Source organism: Schistocerca piceifrons, chromosome 3, assembly GCF_021461385.2.
Source record: "Schistocerca piceifrons isolate TAMUIC-IGC-003096 chromosome 3, iqSchPice1.1, whole genome shotgun sequence".
NCBI lineage: Eukaryota > Metazoa > Arthropoda > Insecta > Orthoptera > Acrididae > Schistocerca > Schistocerca piceifrons.
In genome coordinates this window covers 309,123,897-309,139,467 of record NC_060140.1, presented here as the reverse complement: position 1 = coordinate 309,139,467, position 15,571 = coordinate 309,123,897, and the positions used below count along the sequence as shown (strand labels likewise).

The window sequence follows — 15,571 nt, the reverse complement described above, 5'->3', positions numbered from 1 at the left end:
TCGGAACACTGTCTTCAAATGTATTTCACTCGACAGGCTCGCAGGATCAGATACCATATGTGCTCTATGAACTAACTTACGTAATGCACTACTGCATTTTGCAGGATGATGGCAGATTGTGGCCTGCAGATATAAATCTGTATGCGTTGGCTTGCGGTAGACGCTGTGTCCCAAGGTTCCATCTGCTTTCCTTTGTACCAAGACATCAAGAAAAGGTAAAGTACCATCTTTTTCCACTTCCATAGTGAAGTATATATTCGGATGGAGCTAATTCAGATGCTGAAGAAAAGTAGGTAGAGTATCAAGTCCGTGTGGCCACACCACAAATGTATCATCCACATATCGCACAAAACAAGAGGGTTTGAGAGTGGCTGCTGTAGTGCTTTTTCTTCAAAGTCCTCCATAAAATAATTGACCACGACAGGAGACAGAGGGCTTCCCATGGCGATACCCTCCACTTGTTCAAAATATTGGTCTTGAAATAAGAAGTATGTTGAAGTAAGCACGTGTTTGAATAATGCTACTATGTCCTCCTCAAACTTGTTGCTAATGAGCTCCAAAGAGTCCTGCAAGGGCACGTTTGTAAATAAAGGTACAACATTGAAACTTACTAACAGATCCGATGATTGCAAGTAACATAGGAGCATCCACTTATTTTGTTGCCAAATACCTGACATCACTATTGGGACCTCTCGTAGGCAAGTGCGATCATCACATTCGAAACTCTGAATATTTCATAGGTCGCCTAAAAACGGGCGGCAAATCCATGAAGACTATTTACTACAATGACGTTACTTCCAACCACAGAGAATGAAGTCAATAAAACTGTTCAATAACTAAAAAATAAAAATTCAGTAGGGTTAGATGAAGTAGGGATTATCCAAGGCCCCTGAACAAATATAATAAATTAATTCTTCATATCAGGGACATTTTCAGAGCAGTTAAAACAGGCAAGAGTTGTACATTAGCTTAAGAAAGGTAATGCAGAAGACACAGAAAATTATCGGCCCATTTCCCTGCTGTCAGCATTCTCAAAAATAATAGAAGCAATTATGAAAAACAGATTAATGGATTACCTGAATAAATACTATCTTTTAAGCGAATCACAGTTTGGTTTCCAAAGGGGCAAAAATACGGAGTTAGCCATAGTAGAATTCCTGAAAGTTGTACTTGAGGCTCTTAATAAAGATGAATATGTCACAGGCCTATTTTTGGATCTTTCTAAGTCTTTTGATAGAGTCGACCACAAGATTGTATTAAATAAATTAGAAGCAATAGGAATAAGAGGGGTAGCTAATGATTGGTTTCGATCATACCTAGATAGGGTACAAAGAGTAGAGATAACACATACTTCAGATAAATCGAAACATTTAGTAAAACACTTATCAGAAACAAAATACAATAATATAGGGATTCCACAAGGTAGCATATTAGGACCAATACTATTCCTGATATACATCAATGACTTTCCCAGTAGTGTTACTCATGCTAAAAAAGTTGTCTTCACTGATGAGAGCAATATTATAGTCACTGAAAAAACAAGAGAACTCCTTGCCGAGAAACCAAATAAAACTCTCAAGGAAGTTTATGATTGGTCAATAAACAATAAAGTAACATTGAACATAAAGAAAACTAATGTCATGAATTTCAGTTTGAAGAGGAAAAATGAGAATGTTAAATTTAATGTAGATGCCACCTCTATAGACTGTGTAACAAATACAAAATTTCTAGGAATGAATATTGATTCACAGTTGATGTGGTGTGAACACACAAAGGTATTTGCAAACAGAAGTTCATCAGCATATTATGCCCTTATAATTCTAACACCAGTGTGTAACATGCAGTGTCTTTTAGTTACATATTATTCATATGTACACTCAATTCTTAGCTATGGCATTCTTTTTTGGTGAACAAACGCACAAAATGTGAACACAATTTTCATTCTCCAAAAAAGAGCCGTAAGAATAATAACCAAAAATACTAGTCAAGCTCATTGTAAAGATCTGTTCAAAACACTGGGGATTTTAACTGCACCATGTGAATACATTTACCAGTCAGTTGTCCACATCAAAAATAGCTTTCGCAGGTACTGCACAAACAGCTCTGTCCATGACCATGCAACAAGAGATAGACTCAATTTACATTTACCAGGAAAAAATAAACATAAAACTCAAAACACCATCTTCTACCAACGAATAAAACTGTACAATAAATTACCAAAAGAAATTAAAGAAAATGCAAAAATACATTTATTTAAAAAGGCAATAAAAAAGTACCTGTTATGCAATACATTTTATACATTAAAGGATTACTTAGATAAAACAGTGTAGGGGTTTGATAAAAATGTTATACAAATAAGTAATAATAATGATTATTATAAAACATCCAACATTCCACATAACACCTTCACTTTATGTTTTTTCCTTCTTTTTTGCTTTCTAGAAATGCCCACAAGCTATGCAATGCACAGTACTAACACCTCTTCCTCTTTCTGATCTCAAAATCTCACTCATTATGGAGGAATGCTGACTCAGTTTTTCAGGATAGCAAATGCGAATTTTCAGTACACAAAATGGCCCAGAGATCACCAGTTTGTGTGTGTGTGTGTGTGTGTGTGTGTGTGTGTGTGTGTGTATGTGTGTATAGTGAGTGAAGTGAGTGAAGTGTTATGAAACAATGTGCGTATAGTGTGTGCAGTGACTGATAGTGAGATATGAGTGAACAGTGTGGCATTACATTATTTAATTAGTTATTTGTAAAAAAAGTATTGTATGCCAGGAGTATATCTAGTGATTGTTTCTAACTAGAATTCTATAAATATATGTGTACATGAATTAGCTGATTTTAAATTGGTCTAAATTTGTAAATACTTTGACACATCCTATATCCTTGTGAAAAGAGATCTACAGTTGAATAAAGCTACTACTACTACTACTACAAAAAGGATGTCGTCTTCCCTCCAGGGATTCCCATTTTAGTCCATGAAGCATCAATGTAATGGTCATGTATTGATTAAACCTGTTGGTGACAAACCCAGCAGCCCGCCTCTGAATTGCTTCAATTTCTTCTTTTAATCTGACCTTGTGGCGATGCCAAACATACTAGCAGTTCTCAAGAATGTATTGCAGTAGTGTTCTATATGCAGTCACCTTTAAAAATGAACAACACTTTCCTAAAATTCTCCCAATAAACTGAAGTCTTCCATTCGCCTTTCCTACTACTGTCCTTACCTGTTTGTTCCATTTAGATTGCTTTGCAACATTATGCCTAGATATTTAATCGATGTGATTGTGTAAAGCAGAAAATTACTAATGCTGAATACAAACATTATGGGATTGTTTCTCCTACTCATCTGCATTAACCTAATTTTCTTCTTTTTTTGTTCTACATGCAGTGCAGGCTACAATTCATTGCACCAACTAGAATTTTTTTCTAAGTCAGATTGTATCCTCTACAGTCAGACAATGACGACACACTCCAATTCACTACAGCCACAGATTGCTGCTTACCATGTCTGTCACATCATTTATGTCCATCCCCTCCTACCCCCTCTCTCTGTCCCTCCCTCTTCCCCTCTCTTCCACTACTCATCATCTCCTGCTCCCTACCTCTGTCCATACTCTCCTACAAACCTACTTCTCATAGTTCAGGGGATATGACATTATAAACAATGAGATGCTTGAAAAACTTCCATATTGTACACGATGATTAAATTTATTGCTTCTTCACTACTAACTCTACTTGCAACAAATTTTTCAGACACTATCTCTCCTCCTCCCCTCTTTGTCCAATTCCTTCTTCTCCTCCCTCTGTCCATCACCTCCTCCCCCTCACTGTGCCCATATCTTTCTCCCCCTCTTTCCCTGTCGACCCCATCCTCCAATTTCTACCTCTATATCTCCTTCCCTCTCTGACCGTTTCTCTCTCTCTCTCTCTTTCTCTCTCTTTCTCTGTCCATCTCCCCTCACTCTCTCTTTCCATCTTCTCCTCACGAATGTATTTGCCTACCTCCTCCTCCCCAGTCACTCAGGTCAACTACTCCCCCCCCCCCTCCTCCCTGTCCATCTCAACCTATGTCCCTCTATCTGTCCACCTCCTCCTCCTCCTCCTCCTCCTCCTCTCTCTCTCTCTCTTTCCATCTCCTCCTGCTCCCTCTCTGTTTGTCCACCTCCTCCTTCCCCTCTTTCTGCCAGTTTCTTTCTACCCCCTCTCTACCTGTCCTCCTCCTCCTACTACTCTGTTCCTCTCTGTCCATCACCCCTTACCTCTGCTCTGTCTGTCGATTTCCTCTTACCCCTCCTCTCTCTCAATCCAGCTTGTCTTCCTCCCTCTCCACCTGTTCAGCTATGTCTCCCTCTCTCTCTGTCTGTCTCCTCTCCCTTTCCCTGTCTACTTCATCCTCCTCCCTCTCTTACTGTCCATTTCCTCACCCCTTTCTCTACTCAGCAGCACCCATCTGAATGTGTAGCACTGTAAGGCATGCCAATACTACTCTCACTACATGCCTGTTGTGCAGGGAAGTCTAAACATCTAGGAATGCAATCAAGATGATCAATGTAAACTGAACCTGATTGTAATTCGAGGTAGTTCAGTCACCTGTATGGTCATAATGGTTTTTCAAATTCTCAAACTACTTTTGGAAACACATTGAATTATTAATGATTTAAGGGGGGTCAAGTGACCACAGGTTCAACAGTTTGTCTACTGAGTATGTGAATCACAACTTGAAGAGTTCTTGTTGGTCCTTATTCTGCCTACTGTCACTCTTAAAATTTTCGTTTGCAAACTACACTGGACTCCTAGGAAAAATTAAAAATCTGCATTCACATACATACTCTCCAAACTACCACGAATTCCAAGGCACAAGTATTTCCCATAGTACCATTTATTAGGATTTCTTACAGTTCTATTTACATTTCAAATGCATGAAAAATGTTTAAATTCCTCTGTGGACACTGTAATTAGTCACATTGTGCCTTTGCAGCCAACACAGGGGCAGTTCATTGTAATATACTCCCAGATGCTTTACTTAATATGGTTCCATAAAATTAATTAGTGGGCTTTGTCAGGGAAGTTGGTGACTATTTCCAAGTGATGGCTGACTCAGCTTTTTCAACTTCAATAAAAATAATTGTATACAGCAACAGTAATAATGGAAATAGAGTTCAGACAATTACCTGGAAAGTGAGTTATTGTCCTTATTTATGATGTAATGTATCAATGATGGATTTGAAAGCAGCAAAAATGATAGCTGGGACAAATTGTACAGAGTGCTATGGAAATTTGGTTCTGAATTTAAATAGACAAAGTGGTTGAAAACAGTACATATAATTGATGTGGCTATGTACTGCATATAAGTAAAAATAGACTACCCAGGATAAGGAACAATTCAGCATTAGAAGCTAACAGAAATTTTTTTTTATTCGTGTCAGAAGCACCGTGGATACAGAAATATAAAAAAATGAATAGCACACAGAAAAAAAATTAATTACAGGCGTATGAAAATATATATATATATATAAAAGGTGACTTACCGAACAAAAGCGCTGGCAGGTCGATAGACACACAAACAAACACAAACACACACACAAAATTCAAGCTTTCGCAACAAACTGTTGCCTCATCAGGAAAGAGGGAAGGAGAGGGGAAGACGAAAGGAAGTGGGTTTTTGTCATTCCAATCCCGGGAGCGGAAAGACTTACCTTAGGGGGAAAAAAGGACAGGTATACACTCGCACACACGCACATATCCATCCACACATACAGACACAAGCAGACAACCCACTTCCTTTCGTCTTCCCCTCTCCTTCCCTCTTTCCTGATGAGGCAACAGTTTGTTGCGAAAGCTTGAATTTTGTGTGTGTGTTTGTGTTTGTTTGTGTGTCTATCGACCTGCCAGCGCTTTTGTTCGGTAAGTCACCTCATCTTTTTTTATATATATTTTTTCCCACGTGGAATGTTTCCTTCCATTATATTGAAAATATATATAAATATATATACAAATATGTGTGCACAGAAAAAGAAATAAGAGTAGATAAAAAATGAGGTTACTGAAACATTTGTTATATTTATTTAGTTTACTTTTAGCAATGTGTGTGATGATGAATCAGAGTGTATGGAAGAGTGAGGTGCTGTAAAAGAACAGAGTGAATGCTTGAAGATAAAATATTCCTTTCAAACTGTTTACGTTGATGAAAATTTATATCAGCTAAAACATAGCTCACATATACTTTCATATGGTATGAAGCCAATTTTGCACTTCTTGTCACAATCACCCTTCACATTCAAGCAAAAGAGCAGAAAGTTGACAAATATCTTGTTATTTTTGTGCATTAATTTTATATAGATTTACATTCTGGGATAGCTCATATTTTCAAAATAATATTCTCAGTATATAAATGTGAGGTCTATGTACAACAATTTGCTTTACCTGTGATCTTCAAGTAGGCAATAGTTTAAAGAGATAGGTATTTTATATTCAGTCACAGTATACATATTCTCTGATAAAATTGGCTGTGTATAATTCATTTAAGTTCCAATGTCATAAATATGGTACTTTGACAGAATACTAGATGTAAAGTGGTTACTCTTGATCTAAAAAGTGAATTTAGCATAGAAAAGGCTGAATCAAGTGGCTGATAAAGCCTTTTATCATTCTTCTGTTTACATGAACTATCTGAAAAATGGAAAATTTCAAATTTAAAGAGGAAGAAAAAGTGTCTTCTGTGTTATCTGCCTATTCTATGACGAATTTTTATTTAGAACCTTATTTGTTCGAAAATAGATCTTACTTTTATTATCATACTAAAATTTCTGTTGTTATAATTATATGAAATCAACTGTTAATTGCCACAGTGCTATTTATTTAATAATCTGCAAACTTAATTATTCTAAAACATAACAGTATACTGCACAGGTGAAGATGCATGTAACAAAAATAAAGTAATGAAAAACACCCTTTTAGGAGACTCAGAACAGCAACCAAAAAGCACACGAAAGGGAAGGAACAGTACTACTTGATGTTTGGGAAGAGTGGATCTGCATTAATATCTAGATGACCATTATGATCACAGGTCAAACTGAGATAGACAAAGGTTGTATTTGGCACTCATTTTTACAAAATGGTAGATTTTGGTGGAATGCTGCTGTTCAGAATCACACTTACTGAATGAGTAATCTCTGAGTGATAAAATCTCTGTGAACTAGCAGAAATTTCTTTTCATTGGAGCACTAAAGAATTCCAACACTAATTAACATTCATATGATATTTTTAAATTTGATCGTATTGATAATTGAAAGAAATGACAGAAATATCCATGAATATTTGTTTATTGTGTTAAAAGTTGCTACTTATGTCACTTATTTCTTTAATACACATTCAAAGGAAAATTCTGCCACTGGCAGTTAAGCATTTTGAGTTTTCTTATTGGGTGAGAAGGATAAAATATAACAGGTTATCAGTATGGAACAGCAGTAGGCTTGGTTAAGGACAATAATGAAAGTCCTTATGAATAACTGATTATAGTTTGGTGATTCTTTGTGCATGTTATAGTATGTGAGAAACTACTTGTAAGGGCTAAAACACATTCTACACATGTAAGATGACTGCACATAACATCCCAGTGAGTAAACTGCTGCTGTAAGTCTTCACAACATAGAATGCATAAATAAATACCTAAAAGAATATAAATGGGTGACAATAAATAAACAAGAAAGTTTCATGCTGAGGTCCTTTAAAATTTATTTTTGATAAGATGGCCTGTCACCTGCACAAAAACAATGATGGTGAATATAACAGCATTGTTTTGGATTGTACATGAATATAATCAGTGCTGAGTATTCTTTCTGCTTTATTTGCCATTCTTTACATGTGAATGATAATTCAGGAAACAACTTTCAAGCCTGTTGTCCTTGTGATTGAATTCATTTGTCTTCAAACTGTCGCAGCAATGTGTAGTATGAATATGATGCCTTGACCAGCTGAAACAGACAGAAATATGTATTAAGTTTCCTCATATTTGATTAAGTATTATGAATTTCATAGAAGCTTCTTATGCATGATTTATCTGGTTTCATGACACAGTATCTTCAAATCATTCCCTACACAAGATATAAAAATTGACAGCTTTCTTGTGGCCCATATCAACACAAAATAAAATAAAGTACGAAACACTTTTGTGCTTTAGCATTGTGAGGAATTTAAAGGTTATTGTAATGATATATCGAAAATAATATTGGAAAAAACTGTAAGATCACTTAAACATGAAAGTATAGAGGATCAGATACATCTAAAGAAACAGTAATGGATTAATACAGTTTGTCGTTCACACAGGCCACAAAAATTATGGCTGCTTTGTAACTGACTTTGTCAACCCTACAGCATTTGAGCAAGGCCACATGCACTGTGGAGCAGGACAGGTTATGTGCAGCTTCATGTGTAATCAAGACATATCGTTAGTTGGAAAGATGTACTGTGTGCATGTAATGCCTACTGAAGAACAAATGGACATGTAAGGGGAACAGAAAACTGTTTGTAGCTGATGATGTCTTATTTGAAGATAGCGATTAGTGATACACACATGAAATATAGTTATGAATATGCAACAAAAAATAGTTATAAAAATGCTCACTATGTCATAAATTTAATGTATTTTGTGATAAGACATGCATTGATGTTATGTATCACTTTTGAGTTGGCAAGAGCAATGTTTTTTGCTTTATTTCGATCTGTTTTAAGGTATGGACTAACGCTCTGGGGAAAAAGTAACAAAGTTAATAAAATTCTTGTAATTTATAAGAAGGAATAAGAGTAATGGCAAGTGTAGATAGTAGAACACATTGTAAACCTTTGGTCATTAAGTATAAGACTTTAACAATAATTAATTAATATATTCTTTACAGTGTTAATTACATATATGCCTCCCACCTATTTAAATGTGACAAATCAAAGAATGATAATAACGCAAGAATCTGTACATCTCTACCCTACCAGAAAATCAATTAGCAAAAAATAATAAGATGGCAATTGAAATATGTAGCAAGTTCTCCAGACATGCTCCAGGAACACCAATCAAATTACTTAAGCCACCTTTATATCTATTTAAAATGCTCACCGAGACAAAGGCATTCTTATTGATTGGATAGATCTGCCCCGCAGTCAGGAGCAACGGTCGCTGCGCTCTGCACATAGTAATCGCCAAGTTCTTCCTAAAATCCTGATTACTATCAGGCCAAGCACATCTATAGGCTGCCCAAGAGACCTCCTCACCCTGTGGGAGATAACAAGTCTATCAGTAGATAACATTCCATATTCTTTTGTAACATACTGTAAAACTAATGACTACTACATAACAGAATTAGGGATTAGTGTATCTTCGGTCTGTGACTTCTGTTTTAGCATTGTTCTTCTGTAACCATCACTATAAGAAGATTTCAAAAAAGTTGCTATCATTGGGATAATCAGAAACTATAGTAGTCATTATTATTTTGGAATCACATAGATGCCGTTGATGACGAGATCTTCTGTTTGGATATACTTATTTATCCTTAGGAGAAACCAGTTAACCATATTACTATTTTATGTCCAACTGGTCAGTATCTAAATGTAGCACCTTTTTCAGAAAAAGCAACTTGGGAAGACAACTTACATTGGAGCATAATGTGACACTTCCTGATGCATGAATAGAATCAGTTTTTGAAATTGCAAAGACATGTAAATTATAAAAATATGTCAGCAAGAAGGAGGAATAAGGGATAGAAGGGTACGGAAAGAAAATTATTGAAAGTAAAGAATATGTGTTCCAAAAGTAATAAAATATGTTAAAACCAAAGTGCTAAAAGTTACAACAGAGGTTAGTGAGTATTTATCAGACACTGATGCAGGCACTCAGATTCATATCAAACATAAATAAAAACACACATGAACGGAGAAAATACCAAAAATGGTTCCATAAATCTGGCATTAGTATTAACAGAATAACTGTATTTCTCGAACTCTCACTACAGTATTCAGAAATAAGTACTGGAAACACAACAGACATGCTTCTGTACTACGTGAGAGTTATCGAACAGTATCAATATTGTTTTTCCATGTCAGTGCAGCATGGTTCCTTAAGGGAAAAATGTGAGCCTGTTACCAAATATCTACCCTTAAAATCAACATAACTAATGGAAAATCATGGATATCATAGACCAAAAATTGATAATGATACTTTGTTTGTACCTTGGAGCCAATATGTAATTATATATTTAGTACTGATTTGGCTTCTCTATCGATGTGTAATGATTTACACAATAAAATTTTTTTGACAGGTCCATCACAGTACCATAAGTTTTGTGAGTCCTGTCAAGTGAACTCAGAGTATAAAAAAATCTGTTGTTGCAATTTTGATTATCCTTCCTTTTCTGAATCTATGTTCTGATGGAGATAAGTGGGATAGTAATGTACTCTCTGACACACTCAGCGAATTCAGGTGACCTCTGCTTGGTAGTGCTGCAATTCCAGAATCCACGATGGTGGTGGTTGTGTGAAACTCAAAAATACAAGGTGGTGGAACTAGGCCAGCTGTGCTTTGTAATCCCTTTGCTCTCACAATCCAAGCTGGCGCCATGTTCAAAGTATCCAAAGAAGCTAAATTGCATAAGTTGGCACTATGTTGAAAAGCAACCAGATGAGCTCAGCTGCATAATTGAAGTATCCAAATGGCCTGAATGATCCATTAAAATATGTGAAGGTACTGAGAATGCTGGTGTTTGTAATTGTTACTTATATATCTAAAATACATAACGATTTTGACAGTACTGGTGTAACCGACAGTATTTCCATTTCTGTATCAATTATCAAAAATACATAGGCTAAGTCCACACAAAATTGTGATGCCAATGTTATTCTTATGTCTAAAATGTAACTAAAGAATATGTAAAAATAATCACAATACCAGTGTAACTTACAGTATTTACACATCTAAAATGTTGTCAAAATACAAGTGACACTACTGATTTAACTTACAGCCTAAGCTTCACTGGACAATGAGCAACATTCAACCATTGTACCACATTTGGAGTGAAGAACAAAGAAGCCACAAATTAAATGAGGATGTCAATAATTAAAGCTTCACTCTCAAAACGCTGTGGACAGCTCAGAATGGCATCAAATTTTAACAGCATATTATTGACCCAGGGGATACATCAAGGAACAAAAGAACAATTAACGAACATTTTATTTATAGATTGCCCTGTAAGCATGAGGATACACACACCAACAAACGAGCAGCACGTGGCTGTTCCTCAGTTTGTGTCCGAGATATCTGACATGGCTCTCCATGAAGCATTGCGTGCTACTGGTAAAACTTTACAAGAACAGTGACTGTGCACCAGTAGACCTGCAGAAGTTCCAGACACTCAAGGGTAGGAATAAAGACAATTGTCTGATATCTGCTATGGGTATGGACAAAAGAATACAAAATTAGAAAAAACAGGTTTTTTGAAGTCCAATGTGGTAGAGAGAGGATAGTAGTCGATCCAATATCTGTCGAAGATTTGGCCACAGTATTGCAGGAGGAGTCAAATGGTGATGTGCAAACATGCAGTGCAGGGGGAATTACCTGAACGCTGGCCAGACCTGTGAGCACGGTGCAAAAAATTCTATGAAACATACTGCATTGCTATCTATACAAAAGCACCCATGTTCAGGAGTTGATTTCTACTGACCTGCCAGCTAGACAAACATTCACTCTGGGATTTCTTGCTTGCATGGAAGTGGACAATGAATGGCCATGGGACATTCAGTGGATAGATGAAGATTTTCATTCAAAATTAGAGATATGTAATACATGCAAATTATGAGGAGCAGTGTGTGTGTGTGTGTGTGTGTGTGTGTGTGTGTGTGTGTGTGTGTGTGTGTGTTTACTCTAAATTGTTACTTATTTTTACAAATAATTTTAATTTTGTGTCAAAGATTGTATTTTTGAGATAGCGACCTTTGATCTCTGTCTTGTTGTACCATTGTCTTTGACCATATTTCATCTGTGACTTGTTCCACGTGATTTTGTCCAGGTTCTATGTGAACATAACATATTGTGAAATTCTCTTTGTGTATTGCTAATACATCTAGTTTATGTGTTACGCTGCAATAAAGAGCTCGTCAATACACCTTGTTTCTTCCTTTTTGAAATTGATGTTCACAGGTGCTGCTTAGCCAGTAAGTTCATGGCTTAAACATTTTGTGTGTGTGTTTGTGTGTGTGTGTGTGTTTATGACTTATTTAATATGTGGAAATACAGCAAGTTCCAAACTTTAAGAATTTTTTGGATTAAAATTTTGAATATGACGCAGAAATTCACGTAATACAAATACCTCTGAGCACAGCCAAGGTTGCTGCTCTGGACTGCATTGTTATTGGGTGTTTCATTTAAATGGTCACTAAAATATTACGCTTTTATTGGCTGCTTTGTGGTAATCTACTGCACTGTGATTGGAAGAGAGTGGGGCGGCTTGCTGGTATCTTGATTTGTGACTTCATCGAAATAGGGACCAGGCTTGAGGGTCCCAGTTGGTAATGTTTACACTGCAATACTTGTGCCAAGGAGTTGCTAGCCATACTCCTGTGCACTTTGAACCAAATCAAACTATGATACGGGTGGCTACTGATGTACTATCACGTGAAATCGGAGCAGTATTGTCTCAGAAAAGCCCATCGCCTTTGTTTCCAAGAACTTAATTGTGCACCCTACAAATACCAGCCACATTGAAAAGGAAGAGCTATCCGTAATTTATTGAATGAAGGAATTACACCAATACCTGTAGGGATGAAGATTTGAAGTAGTAAAAGATCTGAAACTCTGGTTTCAATATCCCATCCAACAGTTGCCAGCAGTGACAGTATAAAGGCTACAAATATGTGCAACCACGTTCTTGGGACACAGTTATGAAATTGAATATAGACCCAAGGAATAACATGAAACTGCTGATGCCTAATAAGGCTTCCGGCTGGTCAAGTTGAAAAATTCGACATGACTGAAGAATTTTTGAATGTTGGACTCCGTAAGGTTCCCTTTCTGTGCAGCGACTGTGGAATATAAAATTATGAAGAATGTAGCGTACAGTTGTGGAAACATTATTTATCTTGTTGCAAATCGATTTCGACTGATATCAGGACAAGGACAGTACTTCTACTTATGGCATGTATCGGTTAGAAAAACGCACCGATGATGACTGATATCAGTCGAAATCGATTTGTAACAAGATAAATAATGTTTCCGTGACTGGTTGCTACATTCTTTATAATTTTATATCTGAAAAATATGTGGCCAAAATCCAAACTCCATAACACATCACAGTGCAATCTTAGGCAGCTGCCGGATGATGTCACAAACAGGCTTCTACAGATACGTGTAAACAATTTGGCTTGATGATCTAGTTTGGGACTAAGTGCTTATTGAGTCGTTATGGCATCTGATGATTTCTCTGGCACTGGAAGACGAAAAGTTAGGCAGAAAAATAGGCCTTGGACCACAGTCTAATGCCCATACAACAAAAAATAACCAAGGGCGATGGGCAAACATTTTTCTGAAGGACAAATAATTTTTGCAGCCATATTTCAACAAAAACTGCCATCAACACCAGCCCTGGCTTCCCACTTCTTCAAGCAGATTTCATAAGCGTTATTACACCGAAAATGAGTCAAAAGAAAATTTTGAAGACACTCCATTGAGGACACTGAGGCATCGACAGAATGAAGCAAGTGGCTAGAAGATATTGCTGGTGGTCATAAATGCTCAAAGGAATCGAAAAGATGGTTTTACAATGTGAGCCAGCTCAAATGGCAAAACCAAACTCCAAAAATGATTTCCAAACCAGGTTCCAAGCAACAGGACCATGGGAAAGGACTGACATTGATAATGCTGGATCATTATGGAAAGTATCCCGCTTCATACTCATAGTTCCAAAATACTTTTGTCATGACAACAACTACAGAAGCCACAATAAAGACACTCCAAAAAATCTTTGTTGTGGAAGGATTTTCCAAGACCATAGTTTCTAACAATAGGACACAATTTGTATCAAAGCAATTCGAAGATTTCTGTGGCAGGAATGGTATTGAACAACTAACGGCAGCTCCATTTGAGACTGATTCAAATGGTGAAGCAAGAATATTTGTCAGAACATTCAAAGAATCCATGAAAAATGTTAACTGGGTGGCGACAAACAAGCAACATTCTCTCCAGAAAATGGTGATACCTTATCGCACAACACCAAATCTCGTACCTGGAAAATCACATGGTGATCTACTTCATGGACGTCAGGCAAGGATCACATTGTAACAAATGCATCAAAAGAGGGTGCAAATCCAAAGATGAGTTCAGTTCGAAATTGGTGATAAAGTATCCAAATTAGTATCAAATGTATACCAAAAATTTCTCAAACAGCTTGTCAATCGGATCACCATGGATCATAGGCAGTGTAATGAAACAACTGGGAATATATACTGCACATTGTGAAAATGCCTTATGGAATTGTCAAAAGACATCAAATCCAATTCAGAAAATACAGCATCTTGGAGAATAGTGGGCAACACAGAACTGAAGAACAGCATTTAATCGACTGACCCTTGTATCAGCTTTAGCACAGGATGATAATCAGCGCCAGGGTAATACTTCAGGAACTGAACAAAAAAATACACATACTACAGGAGACATAACGGAACTTATAATATCAACGTGGATTTGCTAAAATGTGGTGTGCTACAGCCTATCGTCGAATTAACTCAGGAGCAGATGTTATATTGCACAATTTTCTACACCTCAATAGAATTTCTGTACAGATACAGAAGTGACCAGATTGTTGGTTTTGTATTCAGTTTTTATTTAGTAACAGTCACATATTATAATATGATTTTATAGACTTACTGTTTGACATTCTGTGATAAATAAAGATGTATATTACTACACCAACTGTATTAAGAATTACCACTAACATGGCCGCTAAACCAAAAAACATGTCAAATTACAAAAAGTATAAAGTTATTTGGGCCTACCTGTTCCTTTACGCTGTGAGCGGCCCAACAGTAGAAAAAGATTTTCATTGTAGGGAACGGTAGATAAAGTATGTATTTTAGCGCTGAAGACAAATCCGGAATCTGTTCAAGAAGTAAAATGACTTTCTTAGTAAACAAAGATGAACAATTATAAAATTCGTGGTCTGGCTAATCATTATCGCTAAAACTACTGTAATAGAGGCTGCTCGATATCACAGAAAGGTCAAACTTGTGTGTTTCTAGCTTTCATAAATGTCTCAGAACGTAACATAATACATGAAACTACTTACAACATGCCACTTTCATTCTTTTGATTTTTTGTTCGTTGGCAAAACTAGTTGCTTAAGGTTTCGAGAATCATATTGATATATAATCCTTGCATTATTAATTGATAGAGTGGCACTCGACAGCAATGTCTGCACTTTGCCGTATGTTTTACTTTACTCTGAATTCAAAAGAAAATTAAAATATTCATCAGCCTCAGTTTCTACAGATTATCTAAGAACAGGGTTGTTACAAATGATTGAAGCGATTTCAC

General features: G+C 36.4%; 1 long non-coding RNA gene across 1 annotated transcript; it reads right to left on the bottom strand.

Annotated features, from left to right (window-relative positions):
* Window positions 1–7,761: 7,761 nt before the first annotated feature.
* Window positions 7,762–15,080, bottom strand: LOC124790098. Its single transcript, XR_007016223.1, has 3 exons — window positions 15,034–15,080; window positions 9,113–9,268; window positions 7,762–7,979 (listed from the first exon to the last, which is right to left on the bottom strand). It is a non-coding gene; the product is annotated as an uncharacterized LOC124790098 (long non-coding RNA).
* Window positions 15,081–15,571: the final 491 nt, after the last annotated feature.